Source organism: Lissotriton vulgaris, chromosome 2_2, assembly GCF_964263255.1.
Source record: "Lissotriton vulgaris chromosome 2_2, aLisVul1.2, whole genome shotgun sequence".
NCBI lineage: Eukaryota > Metazoa > Chordata > Amphibia > Caudata > Salamandridae > Lissotriton > Lissotriton vulgaris.
Genome location: NC_141688.1, coordinates 71,211,122 through 71,228,660, shown reverse-complemented (window position 1 = coordinate 71,228,660; position 17,539 = coordinate 71,211,122).

Genomic DNA, 17,539 nt, shown 5'->3' with positions numbered 1-17,539 from the left:
GATACCATGCCGCTTTTGGAAATAAAAGGTTTTGTCAAACTCACCTCGTGGAGTGCTGCCTCAAGCTTTGGGGGTTTGTGAATAATATATATATATATATATATATATATATATATATATATATATATATTACCTACTGGCGGTCGCCAGTAGGTAGTTATAGTTAGGATTATTTTGTATAGGGAATCCGCAACATTCTATTGGGAATAACTTTGGCGCCGGTTGAGGGATCTGCCTGACATTTTTCTCAAATTTGCCTCGCGGCGCTCCGCTCCTTCACTGAAAGTTTGGGGGGGATTCGTCAAGCGGGGGCCGAGATAAAAGGGGGTCCCAAAACGTGTTTTCCCCATGTTAATTTCCATAGGGCGGTTGGACTCACTTTTAGCCCGAACGGCTGAATGGATTTCCACCAAACTTGGCAATATTCTAGGGACTGGTAGCCCGATGTGCCTTTGCTATGTCTCAAGATATGTGCTCCAGTGGATTTTGAGTAATTTAGGTTCAAAAAAATATATATATCTATAAGCGCGCCCCGGTACGTGCACCGGGGCGCGCACCAGCGCGCTTTTGCGAGTTTGCGAGCAGAAAGCTGATTGGCTCTTGGGTGTCTGTCAACATTCCAAACAGTCCGGAGCAGCCGCCATCTTGTGTCTCGTTAGGACCGAGACACAAGAGGTGGCAAAAACAAAGGGGAAAATGACCAAAAGGGGGCAGGGTAGACCCCCCTGACCTCCTAAGTTTGATGTGGGGGCCATAAAAGGGCCCCGCGGGGCAAAAACATTTTTTTTTTTCGATTTTCGCGGGGAGCGCCCGGTACGCGCACCGGGGAGCGTACCGGGGAGCGTACCATGGGAAAAACCCAGTGAAACAGTAAAATAATAATTTAAAGTGCTTAGAGGTAGGCTAGCTCTGAATAGAGTTGTTGTGTTGTGTGGGTGATTTAAGTACCAACATGTAGGTACCAATGCAGAGTCTTAAATTTAATGTACACCGTCTCCTCTGTAGATATCTTGCATGTTGTTACAGAAGTTATTGTGGTATATGGAATCCATACCATAGTCTGTCAGGAAAGCAGAAACAGATCCTTTAAGTACTCCCTGAGAAGGCCTAGGGGATCATGGGTAGTCTATCCTGCTCCCTTATGATGTTTTCAAGTATTACATTTTACTCTCTTCTGAATCTACACGAAATTGGCGGTGATATCGTGCATTAGAGACAGACAGTGAGAGAAAGGAGGCAGGAGATGAAAAAAGATGTCAAATACACATTGGCGATAATATAGTGGGAGAAAGGAAGTAACTATGAGCAAACTTACTATGTAACACAAAAAAGTTGCACAGTATACTATAAGTCTCACTTTATATTATAATCATTTTGGTACTACTTCATGAATTACATATAAAAATGAATAATGTCTTAAACAATTTTTAATTTTTAAATATAAATTTATTCTTCAGTATTTTCAAAATTTAATAAAACTTCCAACATCAGATTGCCTGGAATGTCCTCATAAAACAGTCAATTAATTCTTGGTCCAGACAGTCATCCATGAAATCCAAGTCATCTATATTTTCTTCAGGATTGTTCTCAACCATAACTTCGAAAGAAATATTATTGGACTCTTCTTTCCCTTCCATTTTCTTTCTGTAAATTGCATAAAAAATAACTATATCAGTAGAGTTAGGGTACTGTTGGGTTTAAGTTCAGACAGGTACTTCTGAGTTTTTAACAGTGAAGTAATTTTTGGGCAGTGTATGGTTTCAGGCAGGAAGTAGAACTATTAAAAAGTGCATGTGATGAAGCCTAAGTAAATTCATAATTATAACAGAGAAGCCTAACTCAATCCATAACTATAACAGAGAAGCCTATCTCAATCTATAACAATAACAGAGGGACAGTAAATAACCTAAAGGGCAAAAAAAACCACAAAAAAAACCATGAACAATATACATAAAAAAATAGTATTACATAAATATACAATATAGGATTCATTTTAAAAAATATTACATTTCATAGCTATAGAAATTTGCTATTAAAAAACCTTTGAAATTCACTGAAAAAAACATAAGTTTGAGGCCCTATATATAGTTAGGAATTAGAATTTAAAAAACCTATGAAATTCACTGAAAAATCCATAGGTTTCACACCAGTTATAGTTAGGAATTAGCATTTAAAAAACCTATGAAATTCACTGAAAAAACCATAGGTTTCACACCAGTTATAGTTAGGAATTAGCATTTAAAAAACCTATTAAATTCACTGAAAAAACCATAGGTTTCACACCAGTTATAGTTAGCTGGAAATTTTACTGACATAAAACCATTGAAATTCCCACATTATAGTTAGTTGGACTCACTATAACTTGCGCGCCTGCAATGCACTGCTGATGACGTCACATATTACATCACTCATGACATGGTCAGTGACATCACTCCTGACATCACTGATGACACCATCCTTGTGACAGAGTGACAGACCTCCTTTCAGTGTAATGTAACCCTTGAAACACATATTCAAAAATAGAAACTAACATTTTCAAAAAAATGGAGATACGCATACCAGTTAGAACAACCAATTCAGTAATTCCACCATCTATATACACTTCCACTCATTCACCAACAGTTCTATATAGTTACTCATACATATACTCACTGATCATATGTAGTGATACACCTATACATCCTGTTACACACCGACAGTCATCCAAAAGTTACTCACACACATATTCACACATGCAAATAAACTATTGAACATCCATTTATTTGCATATACAACTATACACATACTACCACCTTACTTCTAAGGAAACTTACACATACATACATACATACCCCCCGTATTGCTCCGAGGCCACCGAAGTCATCTGCGGCGTCCCGCAAGGATCATCTCTCTGCCCCACCCTCTTCAACATCTACATGAGACCCCTTGCTGCCATCGCACACCAACACAACCTCAACATCATCTCCTACGCTGACGACACCCAGCTGATCCTCTCCCTCACCAGAGACCCCGACACCGCCAGAACCAGCCTACACGAAGGGATGAAAGACGTCGCCGAGTGGATAAAGAACAGCCGCCTGAAACTGAACTCAGACAAGACGGAAGTCCTCATCCTGGGACCATCACCCTCCGCGTGGGATGACTCCTGGTGGCCCCCAGCCCTGGGCACCGCTCCCAAGCCAACAGACCACGCACGCAACCTGGGCTTCATCCTGGACTCCTCCCTCTCGATGACGAGACAAGTCAACACCGTCTCCTCATCATGCTTTCACACCCTTTGCATGCTTCGCAAGATCTTCCGATGGATCCCGACAGAAACCAGGAAGACGGTCACCCAGGCTCTCGTCACCAGCCGACTGGACTACGGAAACACCCTCTACGCCGGAACCACAGCCAAGCTACAGAAAAGGCTCCAACCCATCCAGAACGCCTCCGCCCGACTCATCCTGGACATCCCCGACGCAGCCACATCTCTAGCCACCTGAGGGACCTGCACTGGCTCCCCGTCAACAAGAGGATCACGTTCAGGCTCCTCACCCACGCACACAAGTCTCTCCACGACCTGGGCCCCAAGTACCTCAACGACCGCCTGACCTCCTACAAGCCCACCCGCCAGCTACGGTCTACTAGCCTCGCCCTCGCCGCCGTACCACGCATCCAAAGAGCCACCGCCGGAGGCAGATCCTTCTCTTACCTGGCGGCCAAGACATGGAACTCCCTGCCCATCCACCTTCGGCTGACCCAGGACCACCTCGCCTTCAGGAGACAACTCAAGACCTGGCTGTTCGAGCAGTAGCGGACCCCCTCCCCCAAGCGCCTTGAGACCCTTCCGGGTGGGTAGTGCGCTATATAAGTGGTATGATTGATTGATTGATTGACTTTCTTAAACAAACACTTATAGAAACACATACTTATTTAAACAGGAACTCTTACAATCTCTCACTCTCACATATACTCACTTATATACATCAATACTCACATATACCTGATTAAAACATATGTTGTTACTGATAAAGACACTAGTGAGACAGTCATTCACTTACTAACACATGCATATACACACTCATCCACCCTTACAATCCTACACATATACTGTCTTCAAAACACATACAAACAGTGAGTCAGTCATTGATGCATCTATGTGCTAAGTAATACCCCCACTAAACCATACAGACACTCATTCTGATACTAAAAAAAATCTAATAACCCTTATACACACACATGTAGCTACTCACCAACCCATGCAGCCACTTATACACAAAGTGAAACACTGATACATATATTTAAATATTTAAACATTACTCGCTGATATATGTATTCACTAAGATACACTTAACCACATGCGCGCTGCTCTGATTCCGCTAGAATGCTGACTTTTAAAAAAACGCACTTTACATGACGAGCTGGGCTCGTCATCAGTGTGCGAGGAGGCTACACCATGACGAGCCCAGCTCGCCATCAGCCTCGAAGGGGTTAACAAGCCAGTTAACCAATCAATTTTTTTAAAGAAAACATCCATTTAGACACTTATTTAAACATTTATTCTTCCATCGACCTTTACATATACATATATAAAACATATTTATTTCTCAGAAAGACACACATTCACTGGATGGTCTCATCAGTGATGTCATGAGTGATGTCACTGACCATGTCACGAGTGATGTAATATGTGACGTCATCAGCAGAGCATTGCAGGCGCGCAAGTTATAGTGAGTCCAACTAACTATAACGTGGGAATTTCAATGGTTTTACGTCTGTAAAATTTCCAGCTAACTATAACTGGTGTGAAACCTATGGTTGTTTCAGTGAGTATATGTATATATATATTTATATGTATATATATATATATATATATATATATATATATATATATATATATATATATATATATATATATATATATATATATATGTGTATATAACCTTTTCTTCTGATCAATGCATGTATACAATGAGCCACTGCCACACCGCAGGAAGGTGTAACGGCCTGGTGTAGTAAACACTTGATGTATATAAATATATATATATATACATATATATATATATATATATAAATATATATATATATATATATACATATGTATGTATATATATATATATATATATATATATATATATATAATATATATATATATATATATATATATATATATATATATATATATATATATTTATATACGTCAAGTGTTTTACTACACCAGGCCGTTACACCTTCCAGCAGGGTGGCAGCGGCTCATTGTATACATGCATTGATCAGAAGAAAAGGATTGAAAAGTGCATGTATTTTCTGCGAGGCCCACATATTTCACTGCCATACTGGAAGCCATGATGCTATACTGACTTGAACAAAATATTTTTTTATTTGGAAAAACTTTGTATCGGCAGAGATATGGGACAGCTATGGGCACTTGTTTTGCCCCCAGCCTGGTAAATTTATTCCAGGGCTGGTGGGAGGAACAAATGGTGTGGGTGGAAGAAAATGACCTGTACACAGAACACATCCCAATCTGGATCAGGTACATAGATGACCTTTTCTTTATGTGGGATGTACGGAAAACTCTGGCATTGGAGTTCATCAACAAGTTAAGAACTAACAATCTAAATTTGACTTTCACACATAGGATCAACATTAACTATTGTGAATTTTTAGATTTGGCCATTTCCATTGAGAACAAGAAAATAACCACCAACTTGTTTAGAAAGAAAACAGCAATCAACACGATTCTTGATGCCCAAAGTAACCATCTGGCACCCCTTATTCACAGCATTCCTTACAATTAAATCTTAAGAGCTTGTCGTAACTGTAGCACTAATGCTGGATCAATGAAAGAACAGACCGTTATGGAGGCAAGGTTTAGGCAACATGGCTAGAGCACTATGGCACTGTCACAAGCCAAAAAGAAGGTTAGTGGTTGGACACAGAATGATGTTTTGTTCAATAACGGAAGCAAAGATAAGAAAGATGAAACAAGTGCCCCAAGAAAAATAACTACATACAACAAGAGATCCATATAGCTAAAGAAAATCATGAAACGCCATTGGAGCCTTTCCGAAGCTGACCCAATAATAGGCAAATATATTGGCAAAACACCGCTTATCAGATATAGAAGACCAAGGTCATTGAGGGATTTGTTGGTCCATAGTTATCAACGAGAATCGGCAACTGACAATTGGTTAAGCACATTTAAGGGCTTTACCAAATGCAACTAATGGAAAGCTTGCAACAACAGCAAAAATCGTATCAGCTACATCACCGAGCATGGCAGAGCAAATAAAATCACAAAATATATCACATGCACTAGTGACTGTTGTCTATGTTATGGAATGTCCATGTGGTCTCAAGTACATCGGGACCAGGAAGTTGCTGCTAAAAATCAGAATCCTTAACACTTACCAGCTGTATTAAATTGAGACTTCAGTTATCCTATGGTCAGATATTTCTATGAAAAACAAGACAGTAGCAACAGCTTGGTGTAGTTCAATGGTATAAACAGGGTCCTAATGCACCTTAGTGGTAGCGACAGGGAAAAACAACTACCTATCTTAGAATCAAGATACATAATCAATCTAAATACAAAAAGGCACAATGGGATTTTCAGGTTATTACCATGACTATGTATAATTCAAATGCAGAGTTTCTATCGTACTGGGCATAGTTTCTCTTCCCTTCCATGAATCGTAAACAATATTTTTAGAGGCAATTGGGCACATGAATTTCACTCAAAAAAGGCTCTTGCGAAAATGCTTCGTCTTTCTGCATAATAAAGTATTATGCTGCCTGGAGGTGTGCCGCTTTGCTTGTTCTTGGATTTCCAGGAAGCATGTGGTGAGGAAATATATATATATATATATACATATATATATATATATATATATATATATATATATATATATATATATTACCTACTGGCGGTCGCCAGTAGGTATATATAGTTAGGATTTTTTCTCTATGGGACTTTTGAAAATTCTATGTCTAATAACTTTGGCGTTTGTGGACGGAATTGGCTGAAAGTTTCAGGAAAATGGAACATTTTGTTTCTGAGCAGCCCCTGACAATTTGGGGGGGTTTCATCAAGGGGGGGCCGAGAAAAAAGGGGGGTCCCAAAACACGTTTTTCCCATGTTAATTTCCATAGGGCAATTGGCCTCACTTTTAGCTCGAACGGCTGAATGGATTTGCACGAAACTTTGCAAAATTGTAGGGACTGTTAGCCCGATGTGCCTTTGCTAGGTCTCAATATATGTGCTCCAGTGGATTTTGAGTAATTTATGTTAAAAAAAAGATATATATCTGGGCGGAGCCTAACCACACATCTGATCTGATTGGCTGTCAGCACTTCATCCAAGAAGTGTTGGCAGCCATCTTGGGACCAATATACATGATAGCACCTCATTAAAAAGCATTGTAGTTAATAGAGGGTTTTAGGACTTTAGTTACATTATAAATCATTTGTTGATGGTACCATACTCGTTTTAGGAATTGTGGTGGGTTCTAAGGTGATTTACCATGTGAAAAAACCTTCTGCTGTGATATCATGAATATTGTTTGAAAGAAAACTAATATCTCATGATTTTCCCACAGTGGTTTGGAAGGGGATCTATAAGCTAAACTGAAAGCATATTTTATGTAAATTCACATTATCTTTCTCAGTCATGTGAAAATGAAGTCTGACATTCTCAGTAAAACATGTACATCCAACAAGGACAGAGACTGTCAGTTGATTCCTTTGTGTTCTACTGCAGCCTCCTAGAGTGTTCTAAAGAACAACTAGAGCGCTAACAGTCCTACTTATTACAAAGGTATGGCACACCTGAAGCCATCTTGATTGGAATAAAGTGGTAACTCTTAAAACATTTAATTTAAAAAGAAACAACCTGAGGGGGTATATTGTGCCATAGAAAGTATGATTAGTGCTGCAGAATGAAAAATTAGGGCACATTTTGAGTGACTTCTCAAATCCTTTTCTATTTCATTAAAACATTCTGACATGCAGTCTCCCAAAATTGCCACCAGAGACAAAAGAGCCCAAATGTAGCCCAAATATCACCCAGATGTAGCCCAAGTATAGTCCAATGACAGAATGTCCCAGAGTGTTCTAAAGAACAACTAGAGCGCTAACAGTCCTACTTATTACAAAGGTATGGCACACCTGAAGCCATCTTGATTGGAATAAAGTGGTAACTCTTAAAACATTTAATTTAAAAAGAAACAACATGAGGGGGTATATTTTGCCATAGAAAGTATGATTAGTGCTGCAGAATGAAAAATTAGGGCACATTTTGAGTGACTTCTCAAATCCTTTTCTATTTCATTAAAACATTCTGACATGCAGTCTCCCAAAATGGCCACCAGAGACAAAAGAGCCCAAATGTAGCCCAAATATCACCCAGATGTAGCCCAAGTATAGCCCAATGACAGAATGTCCCAGAGTGTTCTAAAGAACAACTAGAGCGCTAACAGTCCTACTTATTACAAAGGTATAGCACACCTGGAGCCATCGTGATGGGAATAAAGTGGTAACTCTTAAAACATTTAATTTAAAAAGGAACAAAATGAGGGGGTATATTATGCAATAGAAAGTATTATTAGTGCTGCAGAAAGAAAAATTAGGGCACATTTTGAGTGACTTTTCAAATCCTCTTCTATTTCATTAAAAAATTCTGACATGCAGTCTCCCAAAATGGCCACCAGAGACAAAAGAGCCCAAATGTAGCCCAAATATCACCCAGATGTAGCCCAAGTATAGCCCAATGACAGAATGTCCCAGAGTGTTCTAAAGAACAACTAGAGCGCTAACAGTCCTACTTATTACAAAGGTATGGCACACCTGAAGCCATCTTGATTGGAATAAAGTGGTAACTCTTAAAACATTTAATTTAAAAAGGAACAAAATGAGGGGGTATATTTTGCCATATGAATTATGATTAGTGCTGCAGAAAGAAAAATTACTGCACATTTGAGTGACTTCTCAAACCCTCTTCAATTTCATTAAAAAATTCTGACATACAGTCTCCCAAGATGGCCACCAGAGACAAAAGAGCCTAAATGTAGCCCAAATATCACCCAGATGTACCCCAAGTATAGCCCAATGACAGAATGTCCCAGAGTGTTCTAAAGAACAACTAGAGCGCTAACAGTCTTACTTATGACAAAAGTATGGCACACCAGAAGCCATCTTGATTGGAATGAAGTGGTAAGTCTGAAAACACTCAATTTAAAAAGGAACAACATGAGGGGTTAATTTTGCCATAGAAAGTATGATTAGTGCTTCAGAAAGAAAAATTAGGGATCATTTTGAGTGACTTCTCAAATCCTCTTCTATTTCATTAAAAAAATTCTGACATGCAGACTGAAACATGCACTTTGAATACCAGCAGCAGACGTCCCTGGTGAGCAGTAGCTTTACTACAGTGATCTAATGTGCAACTAGAGTGCTAACATTCAGAATTTATGGCAAATGTGTGACACATCTGAATGCCTTCTTGATGGAACCAAAGTAAACAAGCATTGAAAATGCAATAGATCTCGCCCTCGTTTAAGTTAAAGCCATTCTGTTTGTAATGAGGTGGCTTTTTAGCTTTGCTTTTATTAGTGTTTTTTCAACTTTCATGTAAATAACATGCATCTGTATGCATATAAGTATATGTATGCATGTATTTATGTTTGTATTTATATAGATATACAGATGATATATGTTTATATATGTATGTATATATATATATTCACTGAAAAAACCATAGGCTATAGACCATATATAGTTAGGAATTAGCATTTACAAAACCTTGAAAATTCACTGAAAAAACCATAGGTTATAGACCATATATAGTTAGGAATTAGCATTTACAAAACCTTGAAAATTCACTGAAAAAACCATAGGTTATAGACCATATATAGTTAGGAATTCGCATTTACAAAACCTTATTTTACTCACACAAAACCATTGAAATTCCATATATAGTTAGTTGCACTAACTATATATCGCGCACCCGCAATCCACTGCTGATGATGTCACATATTATATCATTCATGACATGGTCAGTGACATCACTGATGACATCACTGATGACATCTCAAATGACATCACTGATGACATCTCAAATGACATCACTGATGACATCACTGATGACATCTCATTTGACATTACTGATCACATCACTGATGATATCATTCATGTGATAATACGATTAACCTCTTCAGACTCTAATATAACCTTAGATACAATCAGTGTAAACAGACACTCACAGACTGTCACTCATCCATGGAGTTACTCACACACCTAGTCAGTCATGCAAAGAATCAATCACACCTCCATTTCCTCAACTATACAGTTATACAAACTTTACTTATTCAAACATATACTAACACATATTTACTCTCTTATACAATCCCTGATACAAGTTCACAATGATCCATACAGCCACTCACACATTCACTGGCTCTTATGCACAGTTATTTATATATGTCAACTCTCACATGTACTGTGTTTTACATATGTACTTACTTTGACATGTAGCACTGAGATATCCATTCACTCACCAATACACTCATGCACACAGTCAACCGCCCATACAGCTGTTTCCACATGCACTTTTGAAACCATACATCTAGTGAATCAACTGCTCACACATCTATGCACAGAGTCATACACCTCCCAGCCACCCACACACACACTCAGTCTCCCATACAAATACTTGGGCAACCAATCAATAACCCATATAGTTACTCATATAGCTACTTATCAACACATGGAACAGTTTACAGAACAACAGACATAATGATGCACAAATTAAGACAGTTTAGTCACTAACCCATGCACTCAGTGAGACACATTTAATCACTCACTCATACAGTCAGTCATGCACCTACTAAATCCTTCATCCAGACACTTATACATCCACTCTTTCTTCATATTTTAACTTTACAGAAACATACAGTCACTGGATGTTGTCATCAGTGATGTCATCAGTGATGTAATTTGAGATGTCATCAGTGATGTCATCAGTGATGTCACTGACCATGTCATGAATGATGTAATATGTGACATCATCAGCAGTGGATTGCGGGTGCGCGATATATAGTTAGTGCAACTAACTATATATGGAATTTCAATGGTTTTGTGTGAGTAAAATAAGGTTTTGTAAATGCGAATTCCTAACTATATATGGTCTATAACCTATGGTTTTTTCAGTGAATATATATATATATATATATATATATATATATATATATATCTATATATCTATATATATATATATATATATATATATATATATATATATATATATATATATATAAAACAAACACCTCCTCTCAAGGAAAGAAGCAGAAGCCACAGTGGAGATTGAAAGACAGCACCGTTTATTTCAGTAGAATGGCGAATGCATTTCGGCCGGTATGGCCTTCGTCAGCGCCTATATATTAAGCGTGGGCGTAAAATCCGTTTCGTTCACGAAATTTGTGGATTTTAGCAAATTCGCGGTCCGCGAATCGCGCGAATTTGCCCAAAAATCTGCAAACTTCCAAGCTGTGGATTTTTTTGCTTGGTTGCGCTTGAAAAATACAATATTGCGCACGCTGCGTTGACTTACCGTGATTCTGTGTTCGCGGAGTTGTTTTTCTCCCAGTTTGTGTGTGCGGTTTTTCTACCGCGATTACGTCATCGCGGCCCGCCATCTTGCACAGCGAGAGTTTCAAAACACGAGTACGTCTTAAGGGCCCGGGATCACGCATCGCGGGAGTAAACAATGCCAAACACGTAGATGCGGCGCGCAGCTGACTTCCGGCGGCAGATTTGAACAGCTTGCTTTCCCGAAATTGCAAAAATTGCAATTCTGCCCAAAAATCCACCGCAGGCAGCATAAACCTTCTGAAAATGATGATTTTGATCAGAATAACTCCTCAGATTGACATTTGGCTGCACTTTTTGGTGCAAGGAGTCCATTTTGGAGGGGGGGGGGCGGGAGGAAGGAAGTGCCCCAGAGTCTCCAACTTCCTGTTCCTGTCCAGCAGGCTCCTCCCAGTGCTTTGTCCATGTCCTGGTCACTTTTCATTTGGATCTGGAGCTAGAAGGATTACTTTTTGTGGCTGCTGCTGGATATTTGTATTTGAGGACTTTTTGTTCGGATCACTTTTGGATTACTTTTGGATTTTACAAGTAAGTTGGTGTTGTTTGCTAGGGGCATTGCAGTTGTTGCAACTACAATTGTTAAACTTTTTCACAAAAAAATATATTGTGGGTAGTCACAGTATGCAGTAGGTCCAGGGTTAGTCATGGGTGCATGATACAACTGTTTCTGTGAGTTTTGTTGAACTTAAATGTCATTTATGTCATGGAATTGAATAGCTCACTGTTATATGTGATTTTTTTTTTTATTTTGGGGTGCGTGTAAAGCCACACTAGCCAGTAGGCCTGGGGTAGTGAGTGGTGCATGGACCAAGTTTTTCTGTGGGGTGTCTTTAACCCCTTCGATGCTTGTGACGGAACCATTCCGTCATCAGTCACGGTTGGGCTGTGCTGATGACGGAATGGTTCCGTCACAAACACACCAATTACATAGGGGCCCAGCACAGCAGGATAATCTCCCTAGCAGCCAAGGTGTCAATGTAAACATCATTGAGGGCATGGATGGCATTGGATTGTGGTGACTTTTGTGTGTTTTTTGACTTTTTGGGTTGGTGTTGGGGCCTGGCCATGTGGGTGGGGGCCATTTTGAGGCCTGGTCAAGACAGGGCCTGGCCATGTGGCTGGGGGTCAAGGGGCCATTTTGAAGCTAGGCAGTGTGCTCAGGCCCGCACCCAGTTTGCCTTGCTTTCACCCATTAGGCCCAGGGGTAGTGAGTGGTGCATGGACCAAGTCTTTCTGTGGGGTGTCTTGAATTTAAACATCATTGAGGGCATGGATGGCATTGGATTGTGGTGATTTTTGTGTGTTTTTTAAAAACTTTTTGGGGTGTTGTTGGGGCCTGGCCATGTGGGTGGGGGCCATTTTGAGGCCTGGTCCAGGCAGGGCCTGGCCTTGTGGCTGGGGGTCAATGGGCCATTTTGAAGCTAGGCAATGTGCTCAGGCCCGCACCCAGTTTGCCTTGCTTTCATCCATTAGGCTCAGGGGTAGTGAGTGGATCATGGACCAAGTCTTTCTGTGGGGTGTCTTGAATTTAAACATAATTGAGGGTATGGATGGCATTGGATTGTTTTGATGTTTGTGTGTTTTTTTTTACTTTTTGGGGTGTTGTTCGGGCCTGGCCATGTGGGTGGGGGCCATGTTGAGGCCTGGTCCAGGCAGGGCCTGGCCATGTAGCTGGGGGTCAAGGGCCCATTTTGAAGCCAGGTATTGTGCTCAGGCCTGCACCCAGTTTGCCTTGCTTTCTTCCATTAGGCCCAGGGGTAGTGAGTGGTGCGTGGACCAAGTCTTTCTGTGGGGTGTTGTGAATTTAAACATCATTGAGGGCATGGATGGCATTGGATTGTGGTGATTTTTGTGTGTTTTCCGACTTTTTGGGGTGTTGTTGGGGCCTGGCCATGTGGGTGGGGGCCATTTTGAGGCCTGGTCCAGGCAGGGCCTGGCTATGTAGCTGGGGGTCAAGGGCACATTTTGAAGCCAGGCGGTGTGCTCAGGCCTGCACCCAGTTTGCCTTGCTTTCTTCTATTAGGCCCAGGGGTAGTGAGTGCTGCATGGACCAAGTCTTTCTGTGGGGTGTCTTGAATTTAAACATCATTGAGGGCATGGATGGCATCGGATTGTGGTGATTTTTGTGTGTTTTTCGACTTTTTTGGGTGTTGTTGGGGCCTGGCCATGTAGGTGGGGGCCATTTTGAGGCCTGGTCTAGGCAGGGCCTGGCCATGTAGCTGGGGGTCAAGGGCACATTTTGAAGCCAGGTATTGTGCTCAGGCCTGCACCCAGTTTGCCTTGCTTTCTTCCATTAGGCCCAGGGGTAGTGAGTGGTGCGTGGACCAAGTCTTTCTGTGGGGTGTTGTGAATTTAAACATCATTGAGGGCATGGATGGCATTGGATTGTGGTGATTTTTGTGTGTTTTCCGACTTTTTGGGGTGTTGTTGGGGCCTGGCCATGTGGGTGGGGGCCATTTTGAGGCCTGGTCCAGGCAGGGCCTGGCTATGTAGCTGGGGGTCAAGGGCACATTTTGAAGCCAGGCAGTGTGCTCAGGCCTGCACCCAGTTTGCCTTGCTTTCTTCTATTAGGCCCAGGGGTAGTGAGTGCTGCATGGACCAAGTCTTTCTGTGGGGTGTCTTGAATTTAAACATCATTGAGGGCATGGATGGCATTGGATTGTGGTGATTTTTGTGTGTTTTTCGAATTTTTGGGGTGTTTTTGGGGCCTGGCCATGTGGGTGGGGGCCATTTTGAGGCCTGGTCCAGGCAGGGTCTGGCCATGTGGCTGGGGGTCAAGGGGCCATTTTGAAGCCAGGCAGTGTGCTCAGGCCTGCACCCAGTTTGCCTTGCTTTCATCCATTAGGCCCAGGGGTAGTGAGTGGATCATGGACCAAGTCTTTCTGTGGGGTGTCTTGAATTTAAACATCATTGAGGGCATGGAAGGCATTGGATTGTGGTGATTTTTGTGTGTTTTTCGACTTTTTGGGGTGTTGTTGGGGCCTGGCCATGTGGGTGGGGGCCATTTTGAGGCCTGGTTTAGGCAGGGCCTGGCTATGTAGCTGGGGGTCAAGGGCACATTTTGAAGCCAGGCAGTGTTCTCAGGCCTGTACCCAGTTTGCCTTGCTTTCTTCCATTAGGCCCAGGAGTAGTGAGTTGTGCATGGACCAGGTCTTTCGGTGGGGTGTCTTGAATTTAAACATCATTGAGGGCATGGATGGCATTGGATTGTGGTGATTTTTGTGTGTTTTTCGACTTTTTGGGGTGGTGTTGGGGCCTGGACATGTGGGTGGGACCCATTTTGAGGCCTGGTCCAGGCAGGGCCTGGCCATGTAGCTGGGGGTCAAGGGCCCATTTCGAAGCCAGGCAATGTGCTCAGGCCTGCACCCAGTTTGCATTGCTTTCTTCATTTAGGCCCAGGGGTAGTGAGTGGTTCATGGACCAAGTCTTTCTGTGGGGTGTCTTGGATTTAAACATCATTGAGGGCATGGATGGCATTGGATTGCGGTGATTTCTGTGTGTTTTACGACTTTTTGGGGTGTTTAACTGATGTTTCTCTGGATTCAATTGCTTTTAGGTGCACAAGAGAACCACCAGTGCCAGGAAGAAGTCCTGCAGCGGTGTGTGCAGGACAACGTTACGTGATGTCACATGTGGCCACAGACAAGACAACTCTGCAACTCGTGCAACTGCGGCCTGCTGTTCTGACATCTGAAGAAGATGGGCCCAAAGAAAGGTGGCGGTAGCGCCTCAGCGAAAAAAGTTGCCAGTGCCACTACCAGTAAGAAGGAGCAGAAGAAGCAAGTGGCACCACCTACCAAGGAGACTGATGGGCCCACCAACACCTTTTTTGGTAAAAAAAACACTACACCTGCAGCAGCAGCGGTGCACGCTGGGGACCAAGCTGGAAGCAGCACTTCCGCTTCATTGGGCTCAGTGTCACTACCCCAAATTAGATCCAAGACCATGGGTGCTGCTGATGCAGCCACTATAGTTTCTCAATCACCATCGACCAGTGATGTTGGCTCATCACAATAAAGTACCATCCAATCAACGCCGGGTGTAACTCAGCTGACGAGTGTTCAACAACCACCGCCGCAACGACAACCACAGGTGCAACTAGTACAAGTGCAAGTACATAGGCAAGGAGAGGCACAAGGAGAGGCGCAAGGAGAGGCGCAAGTAGAGGCGCAATTAGAGGCGCAAGTAGAGGCGCATGGAGAGGTGCATGGAGAGGTGCAACTAGAGGTTCATGGAACTGCACAACTGTGCACATGAATTTCACTCAAAAAAGGCTCTTGCGAAAATGCTTCGTCTTTCTGCATAATAAAGTATTATGCTGCCTGGAGGTGTGCCGCTTTGCTTGTTCTTGGATTTCCAGGAAGCATGTGGTGAGGAAATATATATATATATATATATACATATATATATATATATATATATATATATATATATATATATATATATATATATATATATATATATATATATATATATATATATATATATATATATATATATATATATATATATATATATATATATATATATATATATAACAAACACCTCCTCTCAAGGAAAGAAGCAGAAGCCACAGTGGAGATTGAAAGACAGCACCGTTTATTTCAGTAGAATGGCGAATGCATTTCGGCCGGTATGGCCTTCGTCAGCGCCTATATATTAAGCGTGGGCGTAAAATCCGTTTCGTTCACGAAATTTGTGGATTTTAGCAAATTCGCGGTCCGCGAATCGCGCGAATTTGCCCAAAAATCTGCAAACTTCCAAGCTGTGGATTTTTTTGCTTGGTTGCGCTTGAAAAATACAATATTGCGCACGCTGCGTTGACTTACCGTGATTCTGTGTTCGCGGAGTTGTTTTTCTCCCAGTTTGTGTGTGCGGTTTTTCTACCGCGATTACGTCATCGCGGCCCGCCATCTTGCACAGCGAGAGTTTCAAAACACGAGTACGTCTTAAGGGCCCGGGATCACGCATCGCGGGAGTAAACAATGCCAAACACGTAGATGCGGCGCGCAGCTGACTTCCGGCGGCAGATTTGAACAGCTTGCTTTCCCGAAATTGCAAAAATTGCAATTCTGCCCAAAAATCCACCGCAGGCAGCATAAACCTTCTGAAAATGATGATTTTGATCAGAATAACTCCTCAGATTGACATTTGGCTGCACTTTTTGGTGCAAGGAGTCCATTTTGGAGGGGGGGGGGCGGGAGGAAGGAAGTGCCCCAGAGTCTCCAACTTCCTGTTCCTGTCCAGCAGGCTCCTCCCAGTGCTTTGTCCATGTCCTGGTCACTTTTCATTTGGATCTGGAGCTAGAAGGATTACTTTTTGTGGCTGCTGCTGGATATTTGTATTTGAGGACTTTTTGTTCGGATCACTTTTGGATTACTTTTGGATTTTACAAGTAAGTTGGTGTTGTTTGCTAGGGGCATTGCAGTTGTTGCAACTACAATTGTTAAACTTTTTCACAAAAAAAATATATTGTGGGTAGTCACAGTATGCAGTAGGTCCAGGGTTAGTCATGGGTGCATGATACAACTGTTTCTGTGAGTTTTGTTGAACTTAAATGTCATTTATGTCATGGAATTGAATAGCTCACTGTTATATGTGATTTTTTTTTTTATTTTGGGGTGCGTGTAAAGCCACACTAGCCAGTAGGCCTGGGGTAGTGAGTGGTGCATGGACCAAGTTTTTCTGTGGGGTGTCTTTAACCCCTTCGATGCTTGTGACGGAACCATTCCGTCATCAGTCACGGTTGGGCTGTGCTGATGACGGAATGGTTCCGTCACAAACACACCAATTACATAGGGGCCCAGCACAGCAGGATAATCTCCCTAGCAGCCAAGGTGTCAATGTAAACATCATTGAGGGCATGGATGGCATTGGATTGTGGTGACTTTTGTGTGTTTTTTGACTTTTT